Below are 14,045 nucleotides of genomic sequence, written 5' to 3'. Positions count from 1 at the left end.
TCAAGTCTAAGTGAACATCGTATGACTGAGGATCACTTTGTTACGTTTTTAAATTCCCATTGAGGTAAAATGCGTTTCCGGAAGGCCACAGACGTCTAATCTACTGGCTGCTACTGCCTATTGCACTTACGTATTTTTCGTGCTCTGGCTGCCCACGCAGTAAAAGTTTGGTAGATGAAATCAGAGTATGCAATAAAGACGGAAAAGTAAGTCAAACACAAGCAAACTGGGAAGGTAAGTTTCAGCGTTTAACTTCTCCGAGAACGTACACCATACTATTTTCCACCTAACTATCCGCAATGACTGCGTGCTCGGTGCTCCCTTATGTTGCTGTACGCTGTACGGGTGTTCCCCTGTAGGCGCCCTGGCAGTGCGCCAGCCCCGGACCGCCTCGCTCCGCTCACTCGAGCGATGCCATGTCAATAAGGGGTTTTGTGTGCCGTTTCCGGGTCCACTGGCTGCCAGACAATGACACCATTCGGAATTCAGCGTCCCGCGGGCATACATCGCCGCGCTGATAAAAGTTTATTGCTGCCGCACAGCCCGTCCCTCCCCAGCATTATATACGGCTAGGGCATCACGGAATGCGGGGCCGCACTGCAGCTTGCGTGCCGTCGGCAATTCTCTCTGCTGTCAGCGACGGGGAGTATCACGGAAGAGTGCCTACGGGCCGAGGCCGGCCGAGGGTCACAGACAGACATTATCTGACCACGGCCGGGGCCGGGAACTCCCGCAGAGTCCCAGGGACGGAGATGGGTTTGTTCAGCCGCCCGCTGAGCTGAGCTGAGTCGCCTGCTGAGCTGAGCTGACCTCACTGGCACATGGATGGATGGATCGGGGAAAGAAGGCGCGACGGACGGCGCAAAGATGTTCAACCGTGAACTACATTGAGGTGGCGTCCAGAGTGAAAGAGAAGGAGGGTCGAGAGAGTAAGAAAAGTCGGGCTGGCTGTCCTACTGCTGACTCCGGATCCAATCTCGGTGGATCCGGGATTCCCTCTCTGGGCCCAGCTCCCTCTCAGTGTGCCCGTTCCGCTCGTCCAGCCCCGCTGCGCTCAGGCCTCGCCCAGACCCGCTGCCCCACCACGTGTTGATCGGCTCACAGAATAGTGTGTGCTGATCGCCGGTCAGCGGGCCGATATATACCGGTCAGCCTGTCCGCCCGCCGGCCGGCGCGGCGCCCGGCCCTTTGTCTGGCTATTGATTGACATGGAGAACATCCCGGGACAGCAGGGACCGCGCGCCGCCCCGTCCCGCAGAGCGGGGGCCGCGCGCCGACCCGTCCCGCAGAACGGGGGCTGCGCGCCGCCCCGCCCCGTCCCGCAGAGCGGGGGCCGCGCGCCGACCCGTCCCGCAGAGCGGGGGCCGCGCGCCGACCCGTCCCGTCGCGTCCGAGTGGGTCGGTCGAGAGGCGTCCGGTCCCGTCTCGTACGGGACGGGACGGGAAGACAACTGTAACAAGCGCCGCCACAGCGATTTATCGGTGCGTATGGCTCGAGAACACGCCCTCTCAGGTGACCCGGGAAGGAGTGGAAATCGTCACAAGATTCCAGCTCGAATGCCGTGTTGGGTATGCTTAGCAGCTTAAGCGTAGCGTCCATGCCACCGTATAAATACATACGAATGCACTGCGAATATATATACGTTGCTCTTATAAGAGCAACGTATATAAATATAATCGTTTGTAATACTGATGCATACGGTATTCAAGCCACTAAAGTAAGACAAACTTATATGATAAACTGCAAAATGGATAAGCTACTCCTTTTAGATGTCGCTCAGAGCTTAGTAAACGGGTCTGCTTATCGGTTCCCATGGCAGCCATTTTGAACGGCACACTGCAGCCTTCTTATGGCAAGTTCTTGGGCTTATCGGCTGACTGCTGTTGTTCGACCCAGTGGCGTATCCAGGGGGGAGGCCAAGAGGCCATGGCCTCCCCCTTTGGCATCAAGCATGCAAGTGGGCCCTTTGGGTCACTTGAGTGTAGTGACGTACCCAAGGGGGGCCACGGGGGCCCTGAGGGGCCCCCTGGTCACCTGAGGGGCCCCTGGTTATCTGAGGGGCCCCTGGTTATCTGAGGGGCCCTGGTTTTCTGAGGGCCCCTGGTTATCTGAGGGGGCCCTGGTTACCTGAGAGGCCCCTGGTTATCTGAAGGACTCCTGGTTACCTGAGGGGCCCCTTGCTATGGGGCCCCTGGTTACCTGAGGGACCCTGGCTATCTGAGGGGCCGCTGGTTATCTGAGGGGCCCCTGATTACCTAAGGGGCCCATGATTGCCTGAGAGCCCCTGGTTATCTGAGAGGCCCCTGGTTACCAGAGGGGCCTCTGAGTATATCAGGGGCCCATGGTTATTTGAGGGGCCCCTGGTTATCTAAGGGGCCCCTAGCTACCTGAGGGGGCCTTGATCCCTTGGCTGGCCCCTGGCCAGTGACCTGAAGAAACCCTGGTCACCTGAGGGGCCCATGTTTACCCGGGAAGTACCTGGTTATATGAAGGCCCCTGCAGTCACATGAAGGCCCTTAGTTACCCGTGGAGCCCCTGGTATAAGGTATAACCGGCCCCTGGTTATCAGAGGGTCTCCTGGTCACCTGGTGGGCCCCTGGTCAGTTGAAATGCCCCTGGTCACCTGAGAGGCCCCTGATCACCTGAACGGCCCCTGATCACTTGGATTCAATGGTATAGCCAGGGGCGAGGGGGGACGTGTCCGTTATAAGGTTTAGGGTCCCCTCGGGCCCGAGGGGCCCTGCGGTGCCAATTGGCGGAAGAGGGTCCGCGCTGGCCACGCTTCAACTGGAAAGGAACCCACAGGGCTTGTGAGAACACCCCATGGGCTCTTGTGTAGCCACACGTATCTCCAGAAGGGTCCCACGCCGGGTTCTGAGGGACCTTGCCAGCCTCTGAGGGCCCTTGCCGGCCAATGAGGGATCAGCTGTAAGGGCCCCATACCCGTTTGCTATGGCCCCACGGCCCACACCGGTGTTTCTGAGGGCCCTCACAACGGCGCCTGCGAGGGCCTTCACTGCCACCTCTAAGGGCCCCACACCAGTGCCTCTTAAGGGTCTACTTCGGCGGCTCTGAGAGCCCCCACACCGCGCCTCCGAGGGCCCTATGCCAGCGCATCTGACGGCCACTTACCAGCGACTCTGAGGGCCTCTTACCGGCCTCTGAGGGTCCCTTGCCGGCCTGTGAAGGGCCACCAGTAACTTTCAGGGCCCCACACACGCCTATGATGGCCCCCACCAGTGTCTCTAAGTGCTAAGGCCCGGGTGACCCGTGGGCCCCTTCGAGAGCAGGTGGCCCCTCCTGGGTGAAATCCTGGGTACCTCGTGCCTGCTTGAGTGTCCCAAGGGAAACGACTTTCAGGGCCTCATCCGAAGTATGTACTGGCCCAAGCATAAATAAAGTCAAACTGCGTCAAACTATCTTAAAATGCCATTTGATGGCCCTCATAGGCCAGCGTAGGGCCCTCAGAGGCCGAGGCCGAGCCCCCAGAGCCTAGCGTGGAGCCCTCAGGGGTCGCTTTGGCGGCCATAAAGAAGCTTAGACTTGAGCGTGGGACCCTTTGACGCTGGCGTAGAGCCCTAAGGAGCCAGTGCTCAGCCCTCTAAGACCAGCGTGGGGCCCTCTAAGGCCAGCGTGGGGCCTTCTACGGCCAGTATCAGATCCTCTATGGCCAGCGTGGGGCCGTCTATGTCCAGCGTGAGGTCTTTTAAGCCCAGTGACATGGGGCCTTCTTAGGTCAGATTGAGGCCCATTGGCCACGGTGACCAGCTTGGTGCCCTCTGAAAACAATGTTGAGCCCTTTTAGGCAAGTGTAGGGCCCTCTGTGACCGGCGTGAACCCTCTGAGGCCAGCGTGGGGCCATCTGTCATCTGACTTCAGACTTCAGAGGCTGGTGCTGGGCCCTCAGAAGCCAGCGGGGGCCTTCATAGGCTGGCATCGGGCCATTAGAGGCCACCTCGAGGGCCTCGGCAGCCACTCTTCAGACCTTATGCATGTTGGGCCCCCTGAGGTAGGACTAAGAGTGGCACTTAAAGGCCGGCGTGGGACCCTCAGGAGTCATCATGGGCTTCTAGAGACCGGCGTGGGTTCGAAAGCGGCATAGGGACATCAGAGACTGACTCAAAGACTCCCAAGAGCCAGCAGGGGGCCCTGTGAGGTCAGTCATAGCATGAGTCTCCTGAGGCCATTATGGGACCCGGAGACCAGCGCGGTTCACTCTGTTGCCGGTGTGGGGCCTCCAGAGACCAGAATGAGCCTTTAGAGGTCGGAGTGAGGCCAACGTGGGCGACATAGAGCCATCAGAGTCTAGATCAGAGCTCAGCCCGAGTCGGGCCCTTCTTACTTCTAAACTTAAGGGTATCAGCCCTCAACCATCGCAAGACACTAAGAGATTGACATCTGCCCTTTGAAAAATATTACAATCTAAAAAAATTGACAAACACATTTTGCTTTTGATAATCTTTAGTGACCCTAGCGACGACCAAAGCAAAAAAAAAAACTGTGTGCTTACTGCTGAAATAAGTTGTACACTACAGAGCTATCGATATCGATGGCTTTTTCACGTTTTAACATTCTTTTTTAGATTGCCGAGTGTGCCTAAAAAGGCTCCCTCACATGGCGAAAGTGGCAAAGAACCGCACCTGGGCGTGGGTTAAGTGCGCTACTACTGGGGCCCCTAAGGTAAGGGTGGGGCCCCTTGAACAGGTTTGGCCTCCCCCTTTTCAAGATCCTGGATACGCCACTGGTTCGACCGAACGAATGGTATCAATCCTTTGTCTGATCGAACCGCAACGACCCCTTGGACCGAACTGAACGGCAGCTGCCTCCGATCAAACTGCACTACAGCTGCATCTGACTACCATGAGCAGAGCTGAACTGCAGCCGCCTCTGGCTGAACTGCAACTGCCGCGGCCTCTGACTGTACCATGAGCTGAACTGAAGTGCAGCTGCCTCCGATCAAACTGCAACTGCCGCGGCCTCTGACTGTACCATGAGCTGAACTGAAGTGCAGCCGCCTCCGTAGAGCCGAGCTGCAGTCCAGAACTCCGGCCCGTATCGCAGACCGTCCGGCTGCAGAGGGCCCCGTTCAATGGGGCGGCGCGGCGCGGCGCGCGCAGGCTTCAACCGGCGCGGCCCGACTGCCAGGGACAATTGGCTGCCCGATGACAAACTGGCCGGTCGTCGGCAGCCGGTCCGGCCCGGACCGGCCCGGTCCGGACGGCTGCGTCAGCCCGGCAGGCGGCCGCCACCCACCCCGATCTGGCGCTGGGCCGCGCTGCATCCCGGCGGGGTCGGAGCGGAACGGCAGCTCGTCGACTGGCCGGTCAGAATCGCTGGTGGATTCAGGGGGCGGGCCGTCAGGGTCATTGGCTCCTCTATAGACCTTGGAATCGGCGGGAATTTACACTAGCCCACGCCATGAGAATGCTACGCAGCCTTTGGATGAGCGTTTGTCCCAAATTGCGTAATATCGCCAAAGAAAAAAAAACTCGAGGTCGCATTTTAATCTGAAGGGTTCCTTTAGAGTTTAGAGCATGAGCCACAGAAGGAGGGTACGAGTACAATTATTACTTTAACCATTGCCTTTGTTACTTAAAGCATGACGTACGAGTTCACTATACAAAACTGACAAATGACGGCGTAGGCGATAGCCGATAAACACATTTAGAAATACAAGCAGTAAGGGTTAATGTGGTCTTTTTATGGAGTTTCGGCCCAAAGTAGAGCAGGATAGTGAATCACGTTGAGTGCCAAAGCTTTCCACTCCCCAGCTCTGACGAAATGCTTTCATATTGATGAGGCACGCCGATGGAGTGCCGAGCCATTTGACACGTTCTGGTAATGCTTGTCACTGCAATTGCACGGGGCAGCTGTGCAGTGTCATGGTGGCCCCGTGCACCTGCGGTGACTAATACCGTCATAAACGGTCGTTAAACGGACTCTTCCGGACAGCGAGGAGTGAAAGATTAGGGATAAACTCATGGAACCTGCTACGATAAGGAGCATTGCAAAATGCAAGCTGGCAATTAACTCAAATAATTAAGCAGACCACACAATAATTAAACCACATTTTGGCCTATAAATGATAATTGAGCTGCTGATAAATTGGTATTGACAGCACGGGGATAGTTGCACTTGTGCTCCGTCTTGCCCGTACCGGCCGTATGAAACTATAATGACTCGCGAAAGACCTGCAGTGCCCACGGCGCCCGCCCACGCGGCTATCTGGTGAAGCCCCGCGCGCGGGCCAGTGCGGCGGCTGCACTTGCCGCGAGTGAGCGGAGTACGGTGGTGGCGCGCGGCGCGGCCGCTCCATCCGGCCGGCGCGCCGTCCAGAAATCAATACGGGCGGTGATTAGACTCGTTTGCGACGTCGGCGGCGGCTCGGGCGGCTCGGGCGCCGTTATTATCTGCGTCAGAGCGCGGTCACGGCGCGCCGCTGAGCACCGTTCTCCCGGCCGAGGACCGTCACTCGGGCACACTCCGGCAGGGAAGCGATTCTGCGATGGCGAGAGGCGGACGTCGCTGGCCCTCCCCGACACCCCGACACAGTGGTAGCCGGGAGTGCGACAATGAAAATAGCTCTGCTGGCTGTCGGGAAACGAGCGACCTAGATAAATGAAAATCTGCCGATTAATTATACCAAGAATAATTTCTTAGTATACTAAGAATAATTTCTGGTTATGACTCACGAAAGGATATATGCAGGTATCGCGGCCCTCACGGAAAGTGTCATTTATACGACTCACGGCAAAACACCGTTTCCAGCTGGCTCCACCGAGACACCTATCAACCCCCCATCGCGAGCTCTGGCTTTGTCACGATTTCTCTACGTGACAGTCACGTCCCGCCCGGATTGCACCATCCTAAAACGCGGCCGTGCCTGTTTTGTTGAGTGACCTGCAGTGACCTCGACGGTGCGTGAAGCGTGGACAGCGTCCGGCCGCGAGCCGCCGACGGCCTGACGCTAACTGCTGGTCTAATGTTATTATCCAGCTGCGGAGCTTTGCGGCTCTGCTCTCGGCAGTTGGCTGGCCTGGCTGGAGTGCTGCACAGGGTTGGGTGGCATCCGGGGGAGTGGGATGGCGGATGACTGTCTGTGTGAGTTGTGTAGGTGTGGTTGTGTGCGCGTGTTTTGATTTCTGCGAAAACTCGCGAGTAGCCTGAAGCTCTGATAACTTTGCTCGCAGTGCAGACTCTCTAATGGTTTCCGACTGTCGCCTGCCTGACCGCATGTCAGACTAACGTCTACACTGAGACGGGATCACAATACATCAGATGGCATTATTGCTCTCTTTAATTATCTCGGAATGCATTTTATACTGACAGCAGCGCTCTGTGGGGGCGGATCAACGGCCACCGAAGGCGGATCAATCGATGGATGCTGGCGGCGGGCACGAGAGATGCAAAGTTAAAGAAAGAAAAAACGGCTCAGCCACATCACTGACGACAGTGCCGCACGGCTGCTGGCTGCACTGCACCATAGCGCTGCACCGTATCGTCACGAGCGCGGTGTGTGGTAGTGGGGTCAACTGGGACTGTGTGCAGTGTGCCCCATGGAATTAATAAGGTAGTGTACTGAACTTCCTCAGCTGTGTAGGAGAGGTCACGAGAGGCTTTATTTATCAAAGGCCAGTTTAACCAACAAGAAATAGCCGCCTGCCGGATTTTTTTTTTTTTGCCTTAAGACTGTTTTACATACAGAGCGTAAACGGTTAAATCCTATTCGCTTATGTGCCCAGCACGTTTACTCTCTTTCGGTAAAAAAAAAAAATCCGGCAGGCGGCTATTTTCTGTTGATAAAACTGGCCTCAGAATCAGAATCATAGCCCCTAAATTCAGTGGACTTATTCACCCTGGACACTTTTAGGTCTGGTTCTGTGAGCACTAAGCACCGTGCAATGTGCAGTAGGTACCTATACTGGCAGTTGACTGAGAGGGAGGGTGGACCATCACGTCCGCCGCCCGAATCTGCTGTGGTTACTGTGAGCCATGTACTCAATTACAAATCGCTGGTTCCCTCAGATTAGATCCCCTAAACAAAAATACCTATGACGCATGCTAAACTAATTTTAGATAAATCGGCTTTCATTCCGAGTCGTCAGTCGGACGACTAATGCGGCGATAAGCACCACTATGAAATTCCCAGCTGCACTGCTGCAAACAGTCATTATATAATAGTACAACTTCAGAAGGTACATTGTATACGCCTTGAGCAACTTTTATTTATAATGCCTAGTAGATGTCCGCTTTGCGGAAGGCAAACTACCTACTAGTTATTTCTGGGCAGGAGACAAAGTCATGCCTACCCTTAGCTATACCTACCCACCCATTTTCATTTGAACTTGTTTTCCCGAAACAAATGCGGTGACAAATGATTATATTATGTCGTCATTCATCGATAGTTGACGTGCAATTAGACGAGCTCAGTTTTTCACCGAGCCCGAAATGGCGAAATGCCGTTCTCCGGCAGCGTTCCAAGCGCGGGAGCACTTCTGTTCACTTAACACAGTTCCGTAGTTAAAAAGACATCTCTACAATACGCAAAATACTCATCTTTGGCAAGCCTTTGAACTTGATCCTCTTCGCGAGGAACTTTGAGAATAAAGCTCGGAAAGAACGTTTTAAATCCTTCAAGCGGTACAAATCACGATAGGCTCAATCCCATCCCATGGGACATCGCTCTTCGAGCTTTATTTAACGTTTTCCTCAATAATATTATCCGACCCTTTCCACAGCTCAGCCCGCCCGCCGACATATCCCATCTCTGGCCGGCCCACTCTCGGCCCGGCTCGGTAATTGCAGCGTGTCGCGGCCGGGTGGCGCGGCGCGCACCATCTGTTGCCGCCGTTGACGCGGCCGGGTGACGCCGCGCGCCGGCCGCAGCTGCGCCCCGGCCTGTGCAGTGGCGCCGCTCCGAGCCGGATGCGGTCCGGGTCGTGTCAAGCCGTGTCATCGATCCCGTCTGGCCGGGCCGGGCCGGCCTGGCCAGCTGCCACTCGGTGGCCGGTCAGCCGCCGGGCCCGGCTAAAGGGGTCACACTTACCGGGCTAGGGTGCGGCCGGGGCCGCGGCGGCAGCGAGCGGGACGATGGGCGGTTCGCGAACGCAGCACTGATGCAAACGACAGCTGAGATCGCCGGAAACTGGAGCTGAGACCCCTCACTCGCGCAACACTGTCACACAGCACCACTGGTTCTCAGTCAGAGGTTCTCGCTGAGCGCGGGGCGCGCTCCCGGCGCTACCAGCGTTCACACCGACCCAAAGACACCTCTCTCACGGTCGCCTGCCGCCGGTGCGGGGCTCTGCGCGCCAGCTCGCGAGCGACGCCCTCCCGCCGACGAGGCCCGTGCTCATCTGCCGAGCGGGCCGGCGAAAACATCCTGCTTCGATCGGATTCGTAGCCATGGAAACGCGCCGGGCACTTTGAAGCGGGCGTTACGTCGTCGTGGCGACGGTGTGGCGGCGCCGGGCGCCGGCTGCGTGTCGCGCTCGGCTCGGGCTCGGAGTCGCCGACCGTCCGACTCGGCGACAGCCGCGCACCATTAGTGGCTGAGTGGCTATTTGTTGGGCAATGCGCGGCCCGATGGTCAGTGCTCTGGGGAATCCGGTGAATGATGAGTCGACATGCAGGGCGCCATCATGGAACACACGCAGGAAACGCTGCGCGGAGATTGTCGGGTTAGACCGGCGCTCTCGCGTGCCGGTGTGTTTGTATTCTGCTGCGATCGCAGGGGGCGGGGCGGCTCGTCTTTGGACGATAGAGCGTCGCTCTCGACTATGACTCGGTTCCGCATTCACGCGCAGGAGATTGAGAGTGATCCCTTCTGTCGTCGGCAGAGCGTCGCCGGACGAACGCCCTCTCTCTCTCTCTCTCTCTCTCTCTCTCTCTCTCTCTCTCGACTCCCTCTCTCTCTCTCTCTCTCTCTCTCTCTCTCTCTCTCTCTCTCTCTCTCTCTCTCTCTCTCTCTCTCTCTCTCTCTCTCTCTCTCTCTCTCTCAAGCTCCTGTGATCCAGGTGATAGACCGTCTGGGTTCTTATTGGAGTACCTATTTCATGTCCCGGCTACAGCAGTGGTAAATGGCGAGCACCACTCACTACTTTTCCCGATGAAGTCGTTTGAAGTTGAAATAGGCGTAGGTAAAACGGCCCCGTCGCCATTTTTAATTTTAATGGCGAACACCACTCACTACTTTTCCCAATGACGTCGTTTGAAGTTGAAATAGGCGTAGGTAAAACGGCCCCGTCGCCATTTTTAGCACTACGACTAAAGACAGAGCGTTGAGTCACTTGCGTGAGAGCGTTGCTGGTTAAAGGTAGTGTGCCAGCTTTCTTGGACCATATGGAGTTAATGACCCGGATAAGGAGAACCGGATTTTTAGAACTTATCCATACCTTCAAAACTTATGGAAACGTCTTAAATTCTTCAAATTTTGAGTACCCCAGTGCGAAATTCGCCCCGACGGGTTGTCGGTCGTACCCCAACCACATTTCACACCACTATGAACAATAAATGCACACACTAAAATCGCTATTACCGATAGGCTCATCCAATCAAGTTTCGATAAACCCGTTCATCATCATCTCCTGCGGTTTCGAACACGCCTGTTAGGTGGCTTCTGATGCTCGTCGAGGTCGGAATTTCCAAATACGCGTGGTGCGTCGGGCCGCGCGCTCTGACTTCGGCCAAGAAAAATGCGTCAGCTGATCATTGTCATTTCTGCCACTTGCGTGTGGTGTAATGGGGTCATAACATAAGAGACGGCTGTTTCATATCAATTATTTTACATAAAATCATATTTCAAACCACAAATTAATGTTCGACAGCCAAATTTAAGAAACAATACCAATACAGGCTTACAGTTTAAGGCTCGACATTGTGTTGTCTACGATTAGACAGCTGATAACTCATTCCCGTACGTCGTATGGTCGTAACACTATAATGACCTTTGCTTATTGTCACAAGTGCGCCGCATTCGCGATTGTTGCCCGACGCCTGTTTGCAGGTGAGCCCACTACAGTTGTTATACATATCTAAAAACCGATAAACTTTTAGGCGAAAAAGGCACTATTCCAGGCCCATTTTTGATTTTTTTTTTTGCGATATTAGGTAAAAACAGAAGCTTCTTATCCTAGGAAAAATAAAACGGGAAATCTTTCAAAGGTGGCACACTACCTTTAACCCGCGCCCCACTGGGGGGGGGGCTATTTATAGCCCCCCCTCCCGTTTTTCTGCAATAACTTCCAAACCGCTTGACGTATCAACGCCAAACTTTCAGTACCTTTGGCTGCATCAATTTGACACCTTGTGTCAAAATTTGAACTTCGTAGCTACCATTGGTCGGCCGGAAATGACGTCAGAGTGACGTCATGTTCGGCCGATATCGACGCAAAACATTGAACCACGGCAATCGCTCCCAAGGGCTCAGTTTTTAAGCTAGATCCAATTTCTTTGCATGAGAGGACTCAGAATAGACTGCGCTATCAAACTGCTATCTCGGATTTTCGAAATTTTGAAAATTTTGAAAATGTTTATAATAAAATTCAAAATTTACATTTTTACATTGTTTTTCAAAAAGTTTTTGACTTTTCGAAAAAACCGGAATATATGTGATAGAACGCGATATTATGAATAACTCTAGCAAGTTTTAGCTAAATATCTTCAAAAATGGCCAAGTTATACGCATTATTGCAAAAAATTCACAATTATTAATTTTTCAAATCAATTTTTCACCACGTATTTGACATCGTACGCCAATATAAATAGCACCATCGTGTTCCTGAGCTCAAACTGCATCCAATAGACACCTTTTCTGTTGAAAAATTATAACTTCAAAATTTGACCTTTTTTGACCTGAAAGTGACCTGACCTAAGCTAAATTCGACTCAAAATGACCTCGAATGACACAGAAGACATCAAATTCGAAATCTTTGGCCTAAATGGACCATAAAACATGTGTCACGTGACCGACGCATGATATAATATTTTCGTGACCTGTGATGACCTGACCTTGACCTGAAAATCAAAGTACAAGTTTGGTACCCTCAGGGTATCTAGAGCATCTGTTCACGAGTGTGTGAACCAAAAATGAGCCTGATCTGACTTGTAAGACGGCGGCCAGAGCCCAAAACGTGAACAAGCCAAGATGCTAATAATTTTTACTTTGACCTGACCTGTGACGTCATCGGTGACCTCGAGGTCAATGAAATTAGGTTTCGCTCGACAGTTTTTCCGGGGCTATCAGACGCCGTTTGAATTTTGACGATCGGCCCAGTAGTTTCGGAGTTAGGAGGGGGGGCTATGAATAGCCCCCCCCCCCCCCAGTAGGGCGTATTTTACGCAGACCCCAGTGGGGCGCGGGTTAAGGAGCACGATCAACATTGAAGGGACCGAAGGGCAAAGGCTATAAAAAACGTACAAGAACTGGTGGTGCTCTGCACCGCTGCCTATACCTACACTACCTAAGTGCCGAATGTCCCGAGCACAGAGGACACTTAGGTACCTATAGGTAATACTGGTTCAGAGATCCTCCAGTCACATTGATGTAGGTCCTCGCAGTGCCGCATGGATGTAAAGCCTGTGCACGGCGTGCCTTGTGGGACCGCGGTGACACAAATGAAAACGGATCGAGCAAATAATGTCTCCCTTAGCGCCGAGCGCGGATATTGCCGGTGGGACTTGGGAGTTTGATATGGGCTACGACGCCATGACCTTAGGATGGCATTAAATTGAGCGGGACATCCTCGGTCATTCTGCTGAAAAAAATGCACTTCAAATCATCCCGAGAACTTGCGCCTCGCGGCTCGCACCCCACTGGCACCGCTCTGCGGCGTTGTGCTCTGTCGGCCACCGCTAGCGACTGTGTGGGTATACTGTACCGCACGACACGGGAGCCGTGCGGTGCAGTATACCCACGCTCACCGCCAGCCGCACGGTCCGGCGGCGGCTCCGAAAGTGACAGCGGCTGCCTCGCAGCCTGAAGCTCGAGGCTCCGGGTTTTTGGTAATGCACAATGGTATACGATATACGGTATGCAGCTGGCAGAAACGTCTTAACTAAAACATAGAGATAGCAGGATACCGCCAGTGGCTAATGCGTAACACGGTGTAACCGTCAGGGGATGAAAGTCGCGGACATCGGTCCTTGCCTTCCTCAGGGCAAACCCATCCCATCCGCATCCCCAAGCACACTTTCCTTTGTGGGCTAGCGGTCACCCCACCAGAGAACCGCTGGTGAGGGCAAGTCCTTGTTGGACAGACAGACAGAGAGCAGCCTTCTTCGGGCTGACCGTTTGAGCGGCGTGGGGTGTCCTATCGGGCATTGACGTTCCACCGGAACGGTTCGCAGTGGTCGGTGGTCCTACATCCCATCCTATCACCCCATAGCTGTATGATAGCCTTTCCTGACCGAAATAACTTTCATCTAACAAAAAAAAAAAAAAAAACGGCGGGCCGCGGCCATACTCCAGCACTTCTCGGCCGATCTCTTCGGCGTAATGCGGCCCCGGCCTCCGCCAGCTCCTTTTGCGTGTGTTCCAGCTCTCCCTAGCTGAAAGACGCCAAAGCTTTGCTGACAGAACAATGAAGAGCATGCAGTTGAGACTTAAGGCCGCCGTCCACTGTGCGGAACGCGTGCGGTCCGTACGGAATTTAACACAGAACCCTATGGGCGCATCCGGTCCGTACGGAAATCGTGTGCGCTCCGTCCGGACCGCATCCGAACGGCAATCAGCTGTTGATTTTCCGTCAGCTCTCCGCATGCGTTTCGGATGCGGTTGCTACGGAGACGGAAGAGTGATGTCCGACGCGTTGAACTTTTCTGCGGAAAACGCATCCGGAACGTCCGGAACAGACGTGGTTTGGGGCCGTATCGGAGGCAAACATTGTGAATTGTACGAAGAATTGGAACTCGATCATCATGAAGTAAGTAAAAATTATTTCCTTAGAATGGCAAGAGTATTCGCTGCTGGTTACTTGCAATATTTTATTTGGTAATAAGTGATAGGAAACATTTATTAGCTCTCCGCATCCGGACCGCATCCGGA

Source organism: Amphibalanus amphitrite, unplaced genomic scaffold (assembly GCF_019059575.1).
Source record: "Amphibalanus amphitrite isolate SeventyFive unplaced genomic scaffold, NRLGWU_Aamphi_draft 000011F_arrow, whole genome shotgun sequence".
NCBI lineage: Eukaryota > Metazoa > Arthropoda > Thecostraca > Balanomorpha > Balanidae > Amphibalanus > Amphibalanus amphitrite.
The sequence above is the reverse complement of the archived record's forward strand: the minus strand, read 5'-3'. Positions refer to the sequence as shown.